The sequence below is a fragment of the Aegilops tauschii genome, chromosome 7 (genome assembly GCF_002575655.3).
Source record: "Aegilops tauschii subsp. strangulata cultivar AL8/78 chromosome 7, Aet v6.0, whole genome shotgun sequence".
In the NCBI taxonomy this organism is placed as follows: Eukaryota; Viridiplantae; Streptophyta; class Magnoliopsida; order Poales; family Poaceae; genus Aegilops; species Aegilops tauschii.
Window position 1 is genome coordinate 278,524,724 of NC_053041.3, and position 6,000 is coordinate 278,530,723.

The following is a 6,000-nucleotide window of genomic DNA, read 5'->3' on the forward strand; positions in this document are numbered from 1 at the left end:
TGGATGGTAGATATAACGTTTTGTAATCTGAAAATGTAAAAACAGCAAGGTAACTAATGATAAAAGTGAGCGTAAACAGTATTGCAATGCTAGGAAACAAGGCCTAGGGTTCATACTTTCACTAGTGCAAGTTCTCTCAACAATAATAACATAATTGGATCATATAACTATCCCTCAACATGCAACAAAGAGTCACTCCAAAGTCACTAATAGTGGAGAACAAACGAAGAGATTATGGTAGGGTACGAAACCACCTCAAAGTTATTCTTTCCAATCAATCCGTTGGGCTATTCCTATAAGTGTCACAAACAGCCCTAGAGTTCGTACTAGAATAACATCTTAAGACACAAATCAACCAAAACCCTAATGTCACCTAGATACTCCAATGTCACCTCAAGTATCCGTGGGTATGATTATACGATATGCATCACACAATCTCAAATTCATCTATTCAACCAACACAAAGAACCTCAAAGAGTGCCCCAAAGTTTCTACCGGAGAATCAAGACGAAAACGTGTGCCAACCCCTATGCATAGGTTCATGGGCGGAACACGCAAGTTGATCACCAAGACATACATCAAGTGAATCACGTGATATCCCATTGTCACCACAGATACGCACGGCAAGACATACATCAAGTGTTCTCAAATCATTAAAGACTCAATCCGATAAGATTACTTCAAAGGGAAAACTCAATCCATTACAAGAGAGTAGAGGGGGAGAAGCAACATAAGATCCAACTACAATAGCAAAGCTCACGATACATCAAGATCGTGCCAAATCAAGAACACGAGAGAGAGAGAGAGAGAGATCAAACACATAGCTACTGGTACATACCCTCAGCCCCGAGGGTGAACTACTCCCTCCTCGTCATGGAGAGCACCGGGATGATGAAGATGGCCACCGGTGAGGGATCCCCCCCTCCGGCAGGGTGCCGGAACAGGGTCCCGATTGGTTTTTGGTGGCTACAGAGGCTTGCGGCGGCGGAACTCCCGATCTATTCTGTTCCCCGATCGTTTTAGGGTATATGGATATATATATAGGCGGAAGAAATATGTCAGGGGAGCCACGAGGGCCCCACGAGGTTGGAGGGCGCGCCCAAGGGGGTGGGCGCCCCCCTGCCTCGTGCCTTCCTCGTTGCTTTCTTGACGTGGACTCCAAGTCCCCCGGGTTGCTTTCCTTCCAAAAATAACTTCTCCAGAAGGTTTCATTCCGTTTGATATTCCTTTTATTCGAAACACTGAAACAAGGGAAAAAACAGGAACTGGCACTAGGCTTTGGGTCAATAGGTTAGTCCCAAAAATAATATAAAAGTGCATAGTAAAGCCCATAAAACATCCAAGATGGATAATATAATAGCATGAATACTTCATAAATTATAGATACGTTGGAGACGTATCAATTCTCAAGGGAAGGGCTGATAACTTCACATATAATCTGTTCTTTAACCAATCACATGTTGTGGACACATATTTTCCTGCGCCTGCTCTCTTTGATTATCACAGCAAGGACATATATTTTGTTCTTGAGAGCGAGGCCCGAGCTCATAACGCAGCAGTGGTGGCGGCACGGCGTCCTGAGGCATCCGCACCGAGAGCCTCTGTGAGCTACCACGCGGACTACTACCCTCCAGGCTACTGATCGATTAAAAAGCTAGGCCAAAAGCCTAAGCTTGGGGAGTACATGTTCCTCACCGACATTATATTCATGTCTACATATCATTCTATTTGTCAGTGCTCACACTTTTTCATTGTATCATCCATGCTTTAATTTATTTTCTTGCTTTCTTCTTGTGTGTTAGAAAAACTTTAGAAAAAAAAATTAGTTGTAGTAGTTTACTTTCTATGCATGCTTAGTAGTAGAACTAAAAAGAAAATCCAAAAAAAATATTTCCTTGTTCTTCTTTTGCTTGTTGGGAGCTTTCCCATGTAAATAGTTTTTCTCGTTTTTGTTTTTCCCTTTTATTTGCTTGTTCAAGAAAACCAAAAACTCCAAAAATATTTCAGTGTGTTTCTCTGAATTTCTTTTCTTTTTATTCGAGTCTTACCGAGGAGAAGACCACGATGAAAATGTTGAGTGGCTCCCATATGAATAATTGTTGAACTAATAAGAGCCCATTTTACCTTGTCTTCTCTTGTTGACTAAAATGTTTTGCAGATTCCAGCTTAGTCCATGGCACTCTTGCACTATTATTATTTTCATATCATTCGGTCGTGCAAGTGAAAGGCAATAATGACAATATTCGATGAACTGGCCGTGGGAAAGAGAAACTGGTATGAACTCGACTTGTTCTGTTTGTGTAAATATGTTTAACCTAGTATCCAGGCTTCAGCCCGTTATGATTAAACATGTTTGCAATGACAATTAGAGATTATAGTTTCTCATGCCATGCATAAGTAGCTAGGAGGGGATAATGATTTATCTTGGATATCAACATAGCGTTAAAATGATTGTGATGTATTATGATGATATGGTATCCTCCTCTAAATGTTCGAGTGGCTTGACTTGGCACATGTTCGTGCATGTAGTTGAATCAAAACCAACATAGCCTCTATAATATTTATGTTCATGGTGTTCATATCCTACTCAGGCTAGTCTCCAATGTTACTTATGCATAATGCCTGGTTATGATCGTTGTTGCTCTCTAGCTGGCCGCTTCTCAATCTTAATGCTAGCCTTCACCTGTACTAAGTGGGAACTCTGCTTGTACATCAAAAACCTTGAACCTAAAGTTATTCCAGATGAGTCCACCATACCTACCTATATACGGTATTACCCTGCCATCCTAAGTAAATTTGCATGTGCCACCACTAAAAACTTCTAAAAAGTATCCTTTTGTGTGCCTGGATCCTTCATGGAACGACAGGAGGTGGTCGATATCTTCCATGCTAAGCGGGTTATTCTCAGGTCGAGTGTTTATTCACTCGCCATCGCACGAGAAAATGGGCGGTAATAGGGATTCCCAGTCCCGAACTAAAAATGCAAATAACTGAACAAAACTTGCCGGGACTCATGTTGGTATGCACGGCACCCGTTGCTTCGGACAAGCCGTGGAGTGTGATTGATGGTGGAAGGGGAGTAAACCTTTACTTTTATCACTTGGGAACCGCCACTAGCGTGCTTAGCATGGAAGATGTTGATAACCGATGGCCGTGAAGTGAATGAGAAGGGTGCATGTCTCAAAATATCATTTATCTCTGTTTTAAAAATTGAGCTCTGGCACCTCTGCAAATCACTGCTTCCCTCTGCGAAGGGACTTTCTATTTACTTTTGTGTTGTGTCATCACCTTCTAAAACAAGCACTAGAAACTGAGAGAGCACAACTGTCATGATTTATGCATTGTGTATAGCTAATGTTGGGTGCATCATGATTGGATCTTTTCTACCATGAATTACAATGTTTAGTCGCTGCTTGAACTTTGGAGGTGCTCTGCATTTATGTTTTGCGGTCTCAGGAAGGGCTAGCGAGATACCACTATTATCATATTATATCATGGTTGTTTTTACAACGTGTTGCTGTTTGAGATATCTTATTATCGCTGCTAGCTGATTATGTCATTTGTATGAGTTAATATAATCTTTAAATGTTATTGTTGACATGGTTAGTTATAATGCTGGCTGAAAACCTGGGTGTTGTTTAAGCATATTTATGCAAACAAGAGCAAAAGAGTTCGTAAAAGTTTTTCTTTCTCACTTTCAGTTTATCAACTGAATTGCTTGAGGACAAGCAACGGTTTAAGCTTGGGGAGTTGATACGTCTCCAACGTATCTACTTTTTCTCACGCTTTTCCTCTTGTTTTGGACTCTAATTTGCATGATTTGAATGAAACTAACCCCGGACTGATGCTGTTTTCAGCAGAACTACCATGGTGTTGTTTTTGTGCAGAAATAAAAGTGCTTGGAATAAAGTGAAACTTTGCGAGGATTTTTTATGGAATAAAAGAGGATTTTTGGAGCCAACAACCACCAGAGAGGGGCCCCTGGGTGGGCAAAACCCACCAGGGCGTGCCCAGGTGGGTTGTACCCACCTGGTGGCCCCACAGACCTCAACCCTGACACTATAAATTCCTATTTTCGGAGAAAAAAATCAGGGAGAAAGAATTATCGCGTTTCACGAGACGAAGCCGCCGCCAAGCCCTATTCTTCCTCGGGAGGGCAGATCGGGAGTCCGTTTGGGGCTCCGGAGAGGGGGATCTTCGTTCTTCGTCATCTCCAACCACTCTCCATCGCCAATTCCATGATGCTCCCCACCGGGAGTGAGTAATTCCTTCATAGGCTCGCTGGTCGGTGAGGAGTTGGATGAGATTCATCATGTAATCGAGTTAGTTTTGTTAGGGCCTGATCCCTACTATCCACTATGTTCTTAAATTGATGTTGCTATGACTTTGCTATGCTTAATGCTTGTCACTTTGGGCCCAGGTGCCATGAACTCAGATTTGAACCGTTTATGAATTCATCATTATATCCATGTTTTAGATCCGATCTTGCAAGTTATAGTCACCTACTACGTGTTATGATCCGACAACCCCGGAGTGACAACAATTGGGCCCACTCTCGGTGATGACCTTAGTTTGAGGAGTTCATGTATTCACTATGTGTTAATGCTTTGTTCCGGTTCTCTATTAAAAGGAGGCCTTAATATCCCTTAGTTTCCAATATGTACGCCGCTGCAATGGGAGGGTAGGACAAAAGATGTCATGCAAATTCTTTTAATAAAGCACGTATGACTATTTACGGAATACATGCCTACATTATATCGATGAACTGGAGCTAGTGCCGTATCGCCCTAGGTTATAACTGTCACATGATGAATATCATCCAACAAGTCATCGATCCAATGCCTATGAATTTATTTTATATTGTTTCTGTTAAGGTACTACTGCTATCATCACTGTTACACTTGCTACAAATTACTGCTATCACGGTTACTGTTACCGTTGCTGCTGTCACTATTACCAAAACTATCAAACTACTTTGCTACCGATTACTTGCTGCAGATAATTAATCTCCAGGTGTGGTTGAATTGACAACTCAGCTGCTAATACCTTCAAATATTCTTTGGCTCCCCTTGTGTCGAATCTATAAATTTGGGTTGAATACTCTACCCTCGAAAACTGTTGCGATCCCCTATACTTGTGGGTTATCAAGAATGTCATCTTCATCATCTTCGGGCACACCAAGCAATGTGGTCCACTCAAGCACGCTAGACTGGTATTTGATTCCTTAGGTCATCCAACCAATCCTTCCATTGGAATAGAAGTGAGTTGTCAAGTAAAATTGCATGATCATCTCATCTTCCATGTAGTCACACTACTGCAGGATGCTGCTAACGCGACACTACGATCAGAGACCCTTCGAGAAACTGTGTGCGATGTAATAATCGCAAATGGTGCTGTATGAAAACCGTCAGAAATGATGCAAAAGGTTTGCGATCAATGATACATCAAACACGGTTCAGATTATAGTTGCGTGTGCGATGAGGGGCATACAGTTGATCTGTACGAACTGTTTGCGATGAGACAGAACAACAGAAACGGGCAGCCAGATCAAGGTGTGTGCGATATACGGCATACAACTCACTCCGATGAACCGTTTGTGATGAGTGAGGTGAACACAAACGATTCGGCCTAACAAGATGTGTGTGATACCCGACAAATAGGTCGGTAATCAGAATTGTGTGTGATCATTATAGACAGCCCATACGGTCTTTTTTTGTGAATTGTGTGCTCGTCAGGGCACGCAGTTCAACAAACCAACCTGCTGGCGATAATGTAGAAGATCTCTGTTGAATACATATTACTAACCGCGTGCGATGACATTGACAGGATAAACAGAGATATATACAGTCCGCTTAATTTAGTCCTTCTTCTTCTTGTTGTTCTTGTTGGATGGCCCCGCGACATCGTCTTGGCGAGGACGCTTCTTGCCGCTGACTGTTGGCTTTTCATCGCCGCCGCCGTCATCATCGTCGTTGTTGTTGTCGTCGTCCTCCTCCTCGT